This window comes from Pungitius pungitius, chromosome 2 (assembly GCF_949316345.1).
Source record: "Pungitius pungitius chromosome 2, fPunPun2.1, whole genome shotgun sequence".
Lineage (NCBI taxonomy): Eukaryota > Metazoa > Chordata > Actinopteri > Perciformes > Gasterosteidae > Pungitius > Pungitius pungitius.
Window position 1 is genome coordinate 1,646,615 of NC_084901.1, and position 17,557 is coordinate 1,664,171.

At 42.4% G+C, this 17,557-nt stretch overlaps 1 long non-coding RNA gene across 1 annotated transcript; it reads right to left on the reverse strand.

Annotated features, from left to right (window-relative positions):
* Positions 1-5,610: 5,610 nt before the first annotated feature.
* LOC134107496 (uncharacterized) lies at positions 5,611-7,344 on the reverse strand. The gene is made up of 4 exons (XR_009942767.1): positions 7,087-7,344; positions 6,712-6,749; positions 6,328-6,410; positions 5,611-6,146 (listed from the first exon to the last, which is right to left on the reverse strand). It is a non-coding gene; the product is annotated as an uncharacterized LOC134107496 (long non-coding RNA).
* Between the last annotated feature and the right edge of the window lie 10,213 nt (positions 7,345-17,557).

A 17,557-nucleotide genomic window follows, 5' to 3' on the forward strand; every position in this document is an offset into this window, starting at 1 on the left:
CGTTCTCCAGTTTGCGTCTGTATAATTGATTCAACACATATACACATCCAGTGCATTTTTCTTGTCCTGTATATCTTAGATATCATAGATGCAGTCTCAATCAAGGTTAATTCCCAGAAATATCCACCTGTAATTACCTTAGCTGTTATTTCTGCCTACTATAGTTCCTATTGACCAACTACATAAGGGATATTTCCATACCATATTGACTATGATAAACGTATACAACTCTTATTCACATATGGACGTTGCACTTTAGAATGTGTATTGATTAACTCGGCATGTACCAAACCATATTGACAAGTAAAAAAAACAAAATATGACTAAACATGACTGAATAAATCACCGCCCAAAACATGTTAAAGATAAGTGGCATTATAAGTACAATTTAAGTGCTACCATTTGTTAGTGCTACGGTTTGCTAGTGTTTTGGTCAAGGTAGAGTCTAAAAAGGTGTGTCTTGAGTTTTCGACGGAAGATGGAGAGGCTCTCTGCGGTCCTGATGTCATCAGAGAGCTCATTCCACCATCTGGGAGCAGGACAGCAAAGAGTCGCCATCTCGTCGAGTGCTTTTCTCTCAGTGAGGGAGGAACAAGCAGCTTGCCAGATGCAGATCGGAGTGCGTGGGTTGGGATGCAGGGTTTCACCATGTCCCGGATGTAGACTGGTCCCGATCCATTCACAGCGTGGTCCGTCAGTACCAATGCTTTGAACTGGATGCGGGCAGCCACTGGTAACCAATGAAGTGAAGGGAGAAGCGGTGTGGTGTGGGAGTATTTCAGAAGGTTGAAGACCAGTCGAGCTGCTGCATTCTGGATGAGCTGCAGTGGTCGAATGGCGGCAGCAGGGAGACCTGCCAGCAGAGAGTTACAGTAGTATTTGGTGTATTATCAGAATACGATTAGGGCTGTCAACAGATTATAGACAATTAACTAGTTAATCACACATTTTGAAAAACACTTATCTTGATTACAATATTTTTTTCTCTTATATTAACTGTTTACAGTTTAGTAATTTGTTGTTTCAACTCCATAATGAGCTTGACGTGTGTATATTATTTCATTGGAATGAGGGGCATATTAATCATATCATTTAATGTTAGATTCATGCTCATTGTGAAGGAAATGAATATATAACATATTGAAAAGCATTGAAGACGCACATTACATTACGTGTCATTTAGCTGACGCTTTTAAACAACAAAGTAGTTAGTTAGCTGCTGCGAGCACGGTTCTACTCAGTGTGTAAATAAAGTGATTCAATCGGGCCAAGTTATTTAGGGCACACGGAAACGTAAACAAAGTGGCGCTAATAGCGTGAAGAGGGGTCTTTTATTCCCGTGAAGCTACCGTAGTTAGCTTTACAGGAACAAAATACGTATGCTAGTTGATGTTCTTCAAGCATAGCATAGGCTGCCCTGGGCTGTGCTAAATAGTGCACAGCAGCCACAGCCGGCAGTAAACTCAAATTAGTGTGACAAATCTGCTCTAAAGTGTAGTTATTTAAGTCAATAACCTCAGCAAATAGAGTAATCTGAACCACTTTGTTCGTTAGATCAGCCGGAGACGCGGAAAAAAAGAGATGTTTGTGACGGGACGTCCCTTAAGCAGCTGTTAGCATGTTTACAGTATCCCCGCTATTTAAGTGGGTAAGACTGAAGAACGCACAAGGAAAAAGTCATCACTCACCTACCAAAGCGTTTCCACTTGGTTTAGTCCGTTTGGATTTAAGCATAGGTGTGTAGTTAGCAAGCTGGCTGACTGGCTGCTCCATCCGGCAGCCGCTAGCTTCTCTCGCTACCCCAGTTAGCTCTCCGTGCCGTCGAACAGATATAACAAGCCCTTAAACAAAACGTACCTAAATGGCTGCACACATCCAAGAGGGAATGAGAACACTTTACTTCAGGAACTATTACTACTGTGAAAGCTACCTTAAAATGATGATCCCGTTGCTGAGTTTTACCGTAAATTAGGACTTCACACACATGGTGGATCTGTGACATGTGTCCGCGTAAAACATGTCCCCCCCGAAACTAACCACGTAAAATTAGTTCCTACCCAAAAAACGAAACAAATATGTCTGTGCACAAACCACACAACAAATAAACAAGTTCATGAAGATATGATACAAACGACACGAATTACATTCACCTCACCAAGGAAAGTAAACTAAATCCCTTTGTTCGTTAGTTCAGCTGAACACGCAGTTAAAAAGAAGAAGAAAAAAAACACTATGGCTCTAACGGGAAGCAAACCCGGATCAAAATATTGAAAGTCCTGTGTCTAACCAACGGAGCTACGTGTCGAGCCGTGATTACGAAATCGAAAAGTGACCTAAAAAAAGAAGATTCACACACATTGCGTCAGGGCAGGGAGGTCGATCTGTGGAGACAATATTTTGAAGCATTGTTCAATAAACACAATTTAAGTCACATCAGGAGTCTAATTAATTATGTTGGGGCGATGTACAAAGTGCAAGAACTGAATAAAGACCAGTCCGCCACCCGACTGCAAACGCCAGCTCACTGACGTCTCCCAGCAGCTCCACATACGGCAGCTGTGCCAGCCGTATGTGGCTGAAACGAGTGTGACACAGCTGCTCTAACGTGTACAGTTATTTAACCTCAGCAAGGAGAGTTACCTGAATCATTTTGTCCGTTAGATCAGCCGGACACGCGTTTAAAAAAAGAAGTAACAAAAAAAAAAGTATGATTTCGTCGGGACTCGATCTCACGACCATAGGATCGGGGGTCGGTCTCTTACCAGGAGAGCTAAACCCTCTGATGGCTTTGAGAATTCGAAAACTCACTCAAATAGGATTGGTCACTCTCCGCCAAAAATTCAGGTAATATTCACACTAAAAAAATTATAACTGCCTTCCTGTTTGTTTTAGAGAAAATTCCTCAGAGACTTTTTTAAGTCTCCCTTTAATACATTTGGTAAAAAATCAGCGGACTTGTCAGTCAAACAGGGTGCGGGCGGGGCGTCGTCAAAATCTTCCAGGGGGCGCAATGGAGGCAATTTTTCACTTTTGATCCAAAACTGCACATCAGGTCTGTAAAGGTCATCACGTAGGATACTCACAGAGGTTTTCAAGAGTTTTGGAGTGTGCCGAGGCTCAGAAGATGTGCTTGAACTTTCATGCGAATATGGCGACGTCACAGCCACAAAGTTGGTCCAAAACTCCCAATTCTCACTGTGAGCCATCGTCACAGTCTAACGTCTTATATTCCCAGATTTGAAGTTGATCAGATTAAAGGGCTAGGAAATGGACATGTAAATGTAGAAACTTTGCATTGACCTAAGCCAATAGGTGGCGCTATACTTTTTCGAAAATCACTGCATGGCATTACTTAAAGGCCTACACAAGCATCATGAATATACATTTATAGCCAGAAATATCAATGTTCCTTGGAGTTATACCATTTTCCGTTCTGGAAAAAAATCTTCCAAAATTGTCCAAACTGCACGCACGCTCACGCCCAGGTAGTTTTATGAAAACTCTTGATTTTAATAACTTTTGACCCCAAGGGTGTCAGGAACCAGTTGCCAGATTTTTAAATGGATCGGATTTAAACTCTCGGAGGAGTTCGTTCGTTTGTAAATGCAAAAATTGAAGGAAATGGCCAAAAATACACAGAATCACTACAGCGCCCCCTAATGTTCAAATATTCTGGGAAAATTTGGGGATGTTCTAGGACTCATTGTGAACATGTCCTCAAAATTTGGTGAAAATGGGGGTTGGAAAAAAAAAAGTTATAGGCCTTTGAACTTTCAGGACACAAACCTACAAACTTCATTGGTCCATAACTTTATTGAAAAATGAGATATCAACATTCTTTCAATAACTTTTGATCGCATCGAGCCAACGATCATTTTGCCGAAGATTTCGTAAGAATCGGATCAAGCGTCTGGGAGGAGTTCGCAAAAACGTGTTTTTCACAAAATTCAAAATGGCGGCCATAAAACGGTAGGCGCATTTGCATACCATAATTTTTTTTGTGTACAGCACATCCAAGAGCACCTGTGTGAAAAGGTTCCAGGTCGATCGGTAAAAGTAAAAAAAACAATTAACATTGCGGCCACTTTGGGGGGCGCTAGAGAGTTCTTTTTTTTCTCCTCTAATTGCGGGACCCCAATCATACGTCAATTTTGCGCACTTCTGATGCGCGTGCAAAAATTCAAGAGTTTTTGAACATGATGAAGTCCCCAAAAGTGCGTTCGAAGTGGCGAAATAATAATAATTAAAGCTGCAAGCAGCGATGAACGGGCCTTCGCCACTTCTCGCACGTTGGGGTGGGGCGGCGGTCGGCCGGGCTCGCAGTTAAAAAGAAGAAAAAAAACGATGGCTCTAACGGGAAGCGAACCCGGGTCAAAATATTGAAAGTCCTGTGAATAAGCAACGGAGCTACGTGCTGACTTGTGATTGCAAAATCGAAAAGTGACCTAAAAAAAAGGCGATTCACCCACATTGCGTCAGGGCAGAGGGATCAATATTTTGCAGCATTCTTCAATAAACACAATTTAAGTCACATCAGTAGTGTAATTAAATAACTTGGGACGATGTACAAAGTGCAAGACCTGGATAGTGGTTACTTTGAACAGAAATACATTACGTTAGAGCTGGCGTACTCTCACAGCATGAACTGACGCAAGACTACGAGCGCGTCTGTGGCTCCGCTATTTATATCAGTCAGTCAGCTGTGTCATTCTGTTCATGTGCCACGGAGCAGTTTCTGGCCCCAACCTGAAAATAGTTTAACACCCCTGCTCGAAGTGTACAGTTATTTAAAAACCTCAGCAAGGAGAGTTACCTGAATCATTTTGTCCGTTAGATCAGCCGGACACGCGTTTAAAAAAAGGAGGAACACGGACGGGAAATCAGAAGGTCGACCTGGGGCGTCGCGTGAACCGGGCCCCTACATGTGACGACCCTCGATCAGCCAGTTGTCACAGACCTTGTCGTACGGAAAGTCATTCGTTTATTGAAGATCACGTTTTCATACAGTCAAGTCACACCCGTGAGTCTCTGTAAAACACGGGAGCTGTGGATTCAGTGTGTGGCTTCAGGCGATAACATGACCATGTTTGAAGTGCTCTGTAAGAAGTGGAGAGCGCGTAACGGTTAGCTGTTGGATCTTAAATGTTATTGTTTGATTCTTTAGCTTGATGCAATATTGAAACGTAGGATCACCTTGGATTAGTCGAGGTACAATGACGACAGCTAACCCCACCTCTTTTGCTCCATCAAGATGTGTAAACTTTTTAACCAAACCCGCTGGATGACGACGTGGCTGTCTTCCTGAAGTGAGCTTTGCTTAATGAATTAATGAATACATTTAGTAAGATCCGCTTCTCCCCCGGGGCATTATATATTGGTGAATTCAAATTGAATCAGTGGAGCCATGTACTTTCAGCTAAAAGTAATATTGCAGTCTTAAGGGAGAGGAGATTCCAGCAATGTTGTCAATGGATTGTCAATTCAGGTTGATAACAAATCCAGGTCTACAGATTCCAAAGCATCAAGCAAACCTATACAACACAGGACTTGTTGTGAATCAATGATCAAAACGTCACCAAAATAACTTTGATCGCCCCCATTCAGTCAAGGCAAGATTATATATATTATTTTATTATAAATGAGCTTATGAGCTTTTTCATATGTGGCATTACAAGCTCTTTACCCAGTTGCTTAATGAACAGCACCATGCATTGTTAGCACTCCTTGCAGAGAAGGGCTGCAATGAGCAAAAAAAAGATCAAGGTACACACTTGACACCGTGAGAGAGAATTAATCACAACAGGTGCTGGGGCAAGTTAGATAAAATAACAAGCAAAATTCAATTGTGGAAGCGCTAGAATAAATCACAACAGGTGCTGGGGCAAGTTAGATGAAATACCAAGCAAAATTCAATTGTGGAAGCGCTAGAATAAATCACAACAGGTGCTGGGGCAAGTTAGAGTTAGTGAGAGCTAAAGGAGAAAATAAACGCAGTAGGTCACATAAGTTCTGTCGGATGTTCAAGTTGCCCAGAAGGATGAGCGGCGAGCTGTCATCTGGAAGTTGTAACTCTTCCATTCGTTGTAGAAGTAAATAACTTCTTCTCTGGAAGGATCATTTTCCGCTGTGGTCCAGTCGACTTGGGTCTTTGCCACGATTGCCCGCGGTTAAGCCCACCCGTGCCGTGTGGTGGAAGAAAAAAAGAAGGCCAAATTATTACATCCATCGACAGTCACACGATATGGAATGCTGTTGTACTAATGCGGGAAGAAGTCTTTTACAATTATGCAGACAGAACAAAATATACATAAAGAAATGCTTTCCCACCTCGCTGGAGTTGAAAGCCACGTGTCCCATGTGCCATTCCCAGTGATGTCCTCAGACTGGTGGCATGACTTTGCACGGGCCATCTGAAAATATTTGAGCACCAACGTGTATTATCAGAATACGATTATGGCTGTCAACAGATTATAGACAATTGACTAGTTAATCACACGTTTTGAAAACATTTATCTTGATTACAATATTTTTTTCTCTTATATTAACTGTTTACAGTTTAGTAATTTGTCGTTTCAACTCCATAATGAGCTTGACGTGTGTATATTATTTCATTGGAATGAGGGGCATATTAATCATATCATTTAATGTTAGATTCATGCTCATTGTGAAGGCAATAAATATATAACATATTGAAAAGCATTGAAGACGCACAATACATTACGTGTCATTTAGCTGCGCCCGGCTGCACGCTGCGGGGAGATTATAGACAATGAAGTTAAACAACAAAGTAGTTAAGTTAGCTGCTGCGAGCACGGTTCTACTCAAAGTGTGTAAATAAAGTGATTCAATCGGGCCAAGTTATTTAGGGCACACGGAAACGTAAACAAAGTGGCGCTGATAGAGTGAAGAGGGGTCTTTTATCCCCGTGAAGCTACCGTAGTTAGCTTAGCTAAAAGACGTATGCTGGTTGTTATTGTTCAGTGCTAAATAAAAACCCTCTTGAATGTAGAACACAACTCACGTCTGGCCTCATACCATGACAGGCACATTAATGTTGACAATTAACTTCGTTAGCCTTGTGTTCACCTTTCCTGCCGGTCCGTCTCTGACCGTAGTCGGAGTTTGCAGGGGGAGGCGTTGCTGTCTGCTCCAGGGCCAAAGTACTGTCGGCTAAGTAAACTTTGGGGTTAATTCCCTTCGTCCCGGGGTTGGTGAATAAAAGTCCGCTTTACTTTCTTTGAGGATTTATTAATCTAACACTGAGTAACAAAGTTACAGTACAGACAATTCTCCGGCCGCTACATCCACTCCGTCATCACAACAACAACACAACTTCCTCATGCGCTCTCCCCCTCCGTAGCCCGTGCGTGTAGCTCTTAAAGGGGCCGCACCATTTTCTCTAGTAACATCACCATGACGTATGTTGCAGAATACGTCTATTTAAATCCAGATGTAAATATATTGAACTGTCCGTGTTATTTGTCCAGGTTAGATGTGTCGTAACTCGCAACCAGCTGCCCGGTCCGCCAGCTGAGTGCCTCAGTCTGCTGTTTCATTCTGTTCATGTGCCACGGAGCAGCTTCTGTCCTTAAACTGAAACGATTTTCACAAACCTGCTCTTAAGTGTAGTTGTTTAAGTCAAACACATCAGCAAGGAGCGTAAACTGAATCATTTTGTTCGTTAGATCAGACGACACGCGTTTAAAAAGAGGAGGAAAAAAAAATAATTTCGTCGGGAGTCGATCCCACGACCATAGCATCGGGGGGCCAACACCTTACTCACTGAGCTATTCTTTCAGATGGATTTGAGAATTCGAAAACTCACTGAAATAGGATTGGTCACTCTCCGCCAAAAATACAGGAAATATTCACACTAAAAAAATTATAACTGCCTTCCTGTTTGTTTTAGAGAAAATTCCTCAGAGACTTTTTTAAGTCTCCCTTTAATACATTTGGTAAAAAATCAGCGGACTTGTCGGTCAAACAGGATGCGGGCGGGGCTTCGTCAAAATCTTCCAGGGGGCGCAATGGAGGCAATTGTTCACTTTTGATCCAAAACTGCACATCAGGTCTGTAAAGGTCATCACGTAGGATACTCACAGAGGTTTTCAAGAGTTTTGGAGTGTGCCGAGGCTCAGAAGATGTGCTTGAACTTTCATGCGAATATGGCGACGTCACAGCCACAAAGTTGGTCCAAAACTCCCAATTCTCACTGTGAGCCATCGTCACAGTCTTACGTCTTATATTCCCAGATTTGAAGTTGATCAGATTAAAGGGCAAGGAAATGGACATGTAAATGTAGAAACTTTGCATTGACCTAAGCCAATAGGTGGCGCTATACTTTTTCGAAAATCACTGCATGGCATTACTTAAAGGCCTACACAAGCATCATGAATATACATTTCTAGCCAGAAATATCAATGTTCCTTGGAGTTATACCATTTTACATTTTGGAAAAAAATCTTCCAAAATTGTCCAAACTGCACGCAAGCTCACGCCCAGGTAGTTTTATGAAAACTCTTGATTTTAATAACTTTTGACCCCAAGGGTGTCAGGAACCAGTTGCCAAATTTTGAAATGGATCGGATTTAAACTCTCGGAGGAGTTCGTTCGTTTGTAAATGCAAAAATTGAAGGAAATTGCCAAAAAGTACACAGAATCACCACAGCGCCCCCTAATGTTCAAATATTCTGGGAAAATTTGGGGATGTTCTAGGACTCAATGTGAACATGTCCTCAAAATTTGGTGAAAATGGGGGTTGGAAAAAAAAAAGTTATAGGCCTTTGAACTTTCAGGACACAAACCTACAAACTTCATTGGTCCATAACTTTATTGAAAAATGAGATATCAACATTCTTTCAATAACTTTTGATCGCATCGAGCCAACGATCATTTTGCCGAAGATTTCGTAAGAATCGGACCAAGCGTCTGGGAGGAGTTCGCAAAAACGTGTTTTTCACAAAATTCAAAATGGCGGCCATAAAACGGTAGGCGCATTTGCATACCATAATTTTTTTTGTGTACAGCACATCCAAGAGAACCTGTGTGAAAAGGTTCCAAGTCGATCGGTAAAAGTAAAAAAAAAAATTAACATTGCGGCCACTTTGGGGGGCGCTAGAGAGTTCTTTTTTCTCTCCTCTAAATGCGGGACCCGAATCATACGTCAATTTTGCGCACTTCTGATGCGCGTGCAAAAATTCAAGAGTTTTTGAACATGATAAAGTCCCCAAAAGTGCGTTCGAAGTGGCGAAATAATAAGAAAAAGATTAAAGCTGCAAGCAGCGATGAACGGGCCTTCGCCTATTCTCGCACGTCGGGGTGGGGCGGCGGTCGGCCGGGCTCGCGGGTCAAAAAAGACTAAAGAGACTAAACAAATCACTCTCGGGGCTTCCATTCAAACCTGAATCTGCGGCCTCGCGAACGGAATCCACCGACGCCGGGCTGTTGCCCCGCTGCAAAAGACCTGCGGAGTAATTGTTACGGGTCTCGGGCACGATGACCACAATAAGTATCACAGCAACACTTGTCTCGTTCTCCAGTTTGCGTCTGTATAATTGATTCAACACATATACACATCCAGTGCATTTTTCTTGTCCTGTATATCTTAGATATCATAGATGCAGTCTCAATCAAGGTTAATTCCCAGAAATATCCACCTGTAATTACCTTAGCTGTTATTTCTGCCTACTATAGTTCCTATTGACCAACTACATAAGGGATATTTCCACACCATGTTGACTATGATAAACGTATACAACTCTTATTCACATATGGACGTTGCACTTTAGAATGTGTATTGATTAACTCGGCATGTACCAAACCATATTGACAAGTAAAAAAAACAAAATATGACTAAACATGACTGAATAAATCACCGCCCAAAACATGTTAAAGATAAGTGGCATTATAAGTACAATTTAAGTGCTACCATTTGTTAGTGCTACGGTTTGCTAGTGTTTTAGTCAAGGTAGAGTCTAAAAAGGTGTGTCTTGAGTTTTCGACGGAAGATGTAGAGGCTCTCTGCGGTCCTGATGTCATCAGAGAGCTCATTCCACCATCTGGGAGCAGGACAGCAAAGAGTCGCCATCTCGTCGAGTGCTTTTCTCTCAGTGAGGGAGGAACAAGCAGCTTGCCAGATGCAGATCGGAGTGCGTGGGTTGGGATGCAGGGTTTCACCATGTCCCGGATGTAGACTGCTCCCGATCCATTCACAGCGTGGTCCGTCAGTACCAATGCTTTGAACTGCATGCGGGCAGCCACTCGTATCCAAAGAAGAGAGCGGAGAAGTGGTGTGGGAGTATTTTGGAAGGTTGAAGACCAGTCGAGCTGCTGCATTCTGGATGAGCTGCAGTGGTCGAATGGCGGCAGCAGGGAGACCTGCCAGCAGAGAGTTACAGTAGTATTTGGTGTATTATCAGAATACGATTAGGGCTGTCAACAGATTATAGACAATTAACTAGTTAATCACACATTTTGAAAAACATTTATCTTGATTACAATATTTTTTTCTCTTATATTAACTGTTTACAGTTTAGTAATTTGTTGTTTCAACTCCATAATGAGCTTGACGTGTGTATATTATTTCATTGGAATGAGGGGCATATGAATCATATCATTTAATGTTAGATTCATGCTCATTGTGAAGGAAATGAATATATAACATATTGAAAAGCATTGAAGACGCACATTACATTACGTGTCATTTAGCTGACGCTTTTAAACAACAAAGTAGTTAGTTAGCTGCTGCGAGCACGGTTCTACTCAGTGTGTAAATAAAGTGATTCAATCGGGCCAAGTTATTTAGGGCACACGGAAACGTAAACAAAGTGGCGTTAATAGCGTGAAGAGGTGTCTTTTGACGCTGTAAAGCTACCGTAGTTAGCTTAGCTAAAAGACGTATGCTGGGTGAGACTGGAGAACGCACAAGGAAAACGTAATCACTCACCGTCAAAGGCGTTTCCACTTCGTTGAGTACATGTGGACGTAAGCACCGGTGTGTAGTTAGCAAGCTGGCTGACTGGCTGCTCCATCCGGCAGCCGCTAGCTCCACTCGCTATCCCAGTTAGCTGTCCGTGCCGTCGAGCAGATATAACAAGCCCTTAAACAAAACGTACCTCACTGGCTGCACACATCCAAGAGGGAATGAGAACACTTTGCTTACATCCACATAGTAGTAATAGTTCCTGAAGTATAGGTGTGTAGTTAGCAGTTTAAAATACGGAGCGGTGATACTTTGCCTGTTCAACACAAAACCGGAACATGCGCAGACTACGTGCGCGGCTGTGCGCACGTAGTCTGCGCATGTCCGTCAACCAAGAATAGGGAATTCTGGGTGATGAAGTTCTTTAACTTAAAATTTCCCCGTAACATCTATTTACATCACCAAACGTGTTTGCATCTCCACCCGTATGTTGCAGAATACGTGTATTTAAATCCAGATGTAAATATATTGAACTGTCCGTGTTATTTGTCTAGGTTAGATATGTCAAACCCGCGACACGCTGCCAAACGGCTGCGCCGTGAGCCAGCTGTCCTGCATCAGCCTTACCTTCTTCTGTCAGCTGTATGCGCGGCCACGGAGCAGTTTCTGGCCTTAAACTGAAACGAGTTTGACATACCTGCTCTTAAGTGTACAAAGTCCATAACCTCAGCAAGGAGAGTAAACTGAATCATTTTGTTCGTTAGATCAGAAGACACGCGTTTTAAAAAGAGGAGGAAAAAAAAAAAATTGATTTCGCCGGGACACGATCTCACGACCATAGGATCGGGGGGGCGGTTTCTTACCAGGAGAGCTAAACCTTCTGATGGGTTTGAAAATTCGAAAACTCACTGAAATAGGATCGGTCACTCTCCGCCAAAAATACAGGAAATATTCACACTAAAAAAATTATAACTGCCTTCCTGTTTGTTTTAGAGAAAATTCCTCAGAGACTTTTTTAAGTCTCCCTTTAATACATTTGGTAAAAAATCAGCGGACTTGTCGGTCAAACAGGGTGCGGGCGGGGCTTCGTCAAAATCTTCCAGGGGGCGCAATGGAGGCAATTTTTCACTTTTGATCCAAAACTGCACATCAGGTCTGTAAAGGTCATCACGTAGGATACTCACAGAGGTTTTCAAGAGTTTTGGAGTGTGCCGAGGCTCAGAAGATGTGCTTGAACTTTCATGCGAATATGGCGACGTCACAGCCACAAAGTTGGTCCAAAACTCCCAATTCTCACTGTGAGCCATCGTCACAGTCTTACGTCTTATATTCCCAGATTTGAAGTTGATCAGATTAAAGGGCTGGGAAATGGACATGTAAATGTACAAACTTTGCATTGACCTAAGCCAATAGGTGGCGCTATACTTTTTCGAAAATCACTGCATGGCATTACTTAAAGGCCTACACAAGCATCATGAATATACATTTATAGCCAGAAATATCAATGTTCCTTGGAGTTATACCATTTTACATTTTGGAAAAAAATCGTCCAAAATTGTCCAAACTGCACGCAAACTCACGCCCAGGTGGTTTTATGAAAACTCTTGATTTTAATAACTTTTGACCCCAAGGCTGTCAGGAACCAGTTGCCAAATTTTGAAATGGATCGGATTTAAACTCTCGGAGGAGTTCGTTCGTTTGTAAATGCAAAAATTGAAGGAAATGGCCAAAAATACACAGAATCACCACAGCGCCCCCTAATGTTCAAATATTCTGGGAAAATTTGGGGATGTTCTAGGACTCATTGTGAACATGTCCTCAAAATTTGGTGAAAATGACGGTTAGAAAAAAAAAAAGTTATAGGCCTTTGAACTTTCAGGACACAAACCTACAAACTTCATTGGTCCATAACTTTATTGAAAAATGAGATATCAACATTCTTTCAATAACTTTTGATCGCATCGAGCCAACGATCATTTTGCCGAAGATTTCGTAAGAATCGGACCAAGCGTCTGGGAGGAGTTCGCAAAAACGTGTTTTTCACAAAATTCAAAATGGCGGCCATAAAACGGTAGGCGCATTTGCATACCATAATTTTTTTTGTGTACAGCACATCCAAGAGAACCTGTGTGAAAAGGTTCCAAGTCGATCGGTAAAAGTAAAAAAAAAAATTAACATTGCGGCCACTTTGGGGGGCGCTAGAGAGTTCTTTTTTCTCTCCTCTAATTGCGGGACCCGAATCATACGTCAATTTTGCGCACTTCTGATGCGCGTGCAAAAATTCAAGAGTTTTTGAACATGATAAAGTCCCCAAAAGTGCGTTCGAAGTGGCGAAATAATAATAATGAATTCTTGCAATTTCAATAGGGCTTTCGCCCGACTTTCAGTCGGCTCAGGCCCTAAAAAAGAAAAATTCTTGCAATTTCAATAGGGCTTTCGCCCGACTTGCAGTCGGCTCAGGCCCTAATTAAAGCTGCAAGCAGCGATGAACGGGCCTTCGCCTATTCTCGCACGTCGGGGTGGGGCGGCGGTCGGCCGGGCTCGCGGGTCAAAAAAGACTAAAGAGACTAAACAAATCATTCTCGGGGCTGCCATTCAAACCCGAATCTGCGGCCTCGCGAACGGAATCCACCGACGCCGGGCTGTTGCCCCGCTGCAAAAGACCTGCAGAGTAATCATTACGGGTCTCGGGCACGATGACCACGATAACAAAAAGATGCATTCCTGTAAAATAAAGGTAGAGTCTGAAGCGCAAGAATCACAGCAAACGCTCGTCTCGTTCTCCAGTTTGCGTCCCTATAATTGATTCAACACACGTACAGTTTACATCCAGTGCATTTTTCTTGTCCTGTATATCTTATAGACGCAGTCTCAATCAAGGTTAATTCACACCTTGGTTTAGTCGAGGTAGAAGGACGACAGCTAACCCCACCTCTTTTGCTCCATCAAGATATGTTAACTTTTTAACCAAACCCGCTGGATGACGAAGTGGCTGTCTTCCTGAAGAGAGCTTTGCTGAATGAAATAATTAATAATACATTGACTAAGATACACTCTTCCTCCAGGGCTTAATATATCGGTAAGTTCAGTTTGAATCAGTTAAGCCGTGTAGAAACTTTGCATTGACCCAAGTCATTAAAATTAAAAAAGTTCCAAGCCATCCAGGCCTATATGTCGTCAAGACAATTGAGTAGTTGTCCAACAGAGTTATCCTTTTTTGTTTTAAGATAAAAACCATAGCTGTTATTACTGCCTAATATAGTTCCAATTGACCAACTACATGAGACATTTCCACACCATATTGACCGTGCAATCTCTTCTTCAAACTCCGTTTGAAAGAAGACCACTGGCTGAAAAACAAAAAATAAAAGAAATGGGACCGGACCAGCCACAAATTAACATCAGACAGCAGGTGAAAGACAAGGAAGCGTCGTACACTAGAGGCTTTTCGCGGACATGGTACACTAGGAAGCCGTGGCTAACCGGCTGTGGAGTAACTAACTCGCTGTTTTGCTTCGCTTGTTTGCTTTTTAAAACCGCAGCGACCGATCGAGTCTGGTGTGAAAACGGTGTTCAGGACATGAAACATTTCATCTCATCTGCTACTCCAAGCACTCACCATCTCATCTGCTCCTCCAAGCACTCAGCATCTTATCTGCTCCTCCAAGCACTCAGCATCTCCTCTGCTCCTCCAGGCACTCAGCATCTCCTCTGCTCCTCCAGAGATGCTGTTGTGTCCCTGGAGGAGCAGAGGAGATGCTGTTGTGTCTCTGGAGGAGCAGAGGAGATGCTGTTGTGTCCCTGGAGGTGCAGAGGAGATGCTGTTGTGTCCCTGGAGGAGCAGAGGAGATGCTGTTGTGTCTCTGGAGGAGTTTTATGTTTTTTTTGTGTGTCTGTCTTAGAGGTGGTTTGCTGTACGATTTATGTGAACACTGGAGACAATGTAAATAATTTTTATTGACTTGCTCACCATTACAATTGGTAATGCACAGTCTTCTTCATCTAGTGGTTACTCCATGTAATAACAGCGACTATTTGCCTCTTTGTGTATATTGAATATTGACGCAAATTACAGCAATTATAAGTTCACCTTGTATGACTTGGTTTCCTAATATGATGTGTATGACTTGGTATGACCTTGTCTTTGAAAGAACAATATTTGAAATCTACAAGGACATTCTAAATTCATAATAATTACATTAGATGCTATTTGTTTTTAAGTCGTTACTTTGGTGTTAATGTAATAAATAAACGGCAGAAATCTCCCTCAGCCCCCCCTACTTTTTCCATCACCAGCCGCCACTGCTTAACAGTAACCCGTAATATCACAAAACGTGTTTGCATCTCCACCCGTATGTTGCTTCCCAACGGAGCCACCAGCTCACTGTGATTACGCAATACAAAATGGCGGAGAGTGCGATCTTTGGGGACTATATTTTGCAGCATTGTTCAATAAACACAATTGAAGTCACATCAGGAGTCTAATTAATTAAGAAAGGGCGATGTACAAAGTGCAAAACATGAATAGCGGTTACTTTGAACAGAAATACATTACGTTAGAGCTGGCAAACGCCAGGTCACTCACGTCTCCCCCTCCAGCTCCACACATACGGCAGCTGTGCCCAGCAGCCGTATGTGGCTGAAACGAGTGTGACACAGCTGCTCTAAGTGTACAGTTATTTAAAAACCTCAGCAAGGAGAGTTACCTGAATCATTTTGTCCGTTAGATCAGCCGGACACGCGTTTAAAAAAAGAAGTAACAAAAAAAAAAGTATGATTTCGTCGGGACTCGATCTCACGACCATAGGATCGGGGGGCGGTCTCTTACCAGGAGAGCTAAACCCTCTGATGGCTTTGAGAATTCGAAAACTCACTGAAATAGGATTGGTCACTCTCCGCCAAAAATTCAGGTAATATTCACACTAAAAAAATTATAACTGCCTTCCTGTTTGTTTTAGAGAAAATTCCTCAGAGACTTTTTTAAGTCTCCCTTTAATACATTTGGTAAAAAATCAGCGGACTTGTCGGTCAAACAGGGTGCGGGCGGGGCTTCGTCAAAATCTTCCAGGGGGCGCAATGGAGGCAATTTTTCACTTTTGATCCAAAACTGCACATCAGGTCTGTAAAGGTCATCACGTAGGATACTCACAGAGGTTTTCAAGAGTTTTGGAGTGTGCCGAGGCTCAGAAGATGTGCTTGAACTTTCATGCGAATATGGCGACGTCACAGCCACAAAGTTGGTCCAAAACTCCCAATTCTCACTGTGAGCCATCGTCACAGTCTTACGTCTTATATTCCCAGATTTGAAGTTGATCAGATTAAAGGGCTGGGAAATGGACATGTAAATGTACAAACTTTGCATTGACCTAAGCCAATAGGTGGCGCTATACTTTTTCGAAAATCACTGCATGGCATTACTTAAAGGCCTACACAAGCATCATGAATATACATTTATAGCCAGAAATATCAATGTTCCTTGGAGTTATACCATTTTACATTTTGGAAAAAAATCGTCCAAAATTGTCCAAACTGCACGCAAGCTCACGCCCAGGTGGTTTTATGAAAACTCTTGATTTTAATAACTTTTGACCCCAAGGCTGTCAGGAACCAGTTGCCAAATTTTGAAATGGATCGGATTTAAACTCTCGGAGGAGTTCGTTCGTTTGTAAATGCAAAAATTGAAGGAAATGGCCAAAAATACACAGAATCACCACAGCGCCCCCTAATGTTCAAATATTCTGGGAAAATTTGGGGATGTTCTAGGACTCATTGTGAACATGTCCTCAAAATTTGGTGAAAATGACGGTTAGAAAAAAAAAAAGTTATAGGCCTTTGAACTTTCAGGACACAAACCTACAAACTTCATTGGTCCATAACTTTATTGAAAAATGAGATATCAACATTCTTTCAATAACTTTTGATCGCATCGAGCCAACGATCATTTTGCCGAAGATTTCGTAAGAATCGGACCAAGCGTCTGGGAGGAGTTCGCAAAAACGTGTTTTTCACAAAATTCAAAATGGCGGCCATAAAACGGTAGGCGCATTTGCATACCATAATTTTTTTTGTGTACAGCACATCCAAGAGAACCTGTGTGAAAAGGTTCCAAGTCGATCGGTAAAAGTAAAAAAAAAAATTAACATTGCGGCCACTTTGGGGGGCGCTAGAGAGTTCTTTTTTCTCTCCTCTAATTGCGGGACCCGAATCATACGTCAATTTTGCGCACTTCTGATGCGCGTGCAAAAATTCAAGAGTTTTTGAACATGATGAAGTCCCCGAAAGTGCGTTCGAAGTGGCGAAATAATAATAATAATAATAATAATAATAATTCTTGCAATTTCAATAGGGCTTTCGCCCGACTTTCAGTCGGCTCAGGCCCTAATTAAAGCTGCAAGCAGCGATGAACGGGCCTTCGCCACTTCTCGCACGTTGGGGTGGGGCGGCGGTCGGCCGGGCTCGCAGTTAAAAAGAAGAAAAAAAACGATGGCTCTAACGGGAAGCGAACCCGGGTCAAAATATTGAAAGTCCTGTGAATAAGCAACGGAGCTACGTGCTGACTTGTGATTGCAAAATCAAAAAGTGACCTAAAAAAAAGGCGATTCACCCACATTGCGTCAGGGCAGAGGGATCAATATT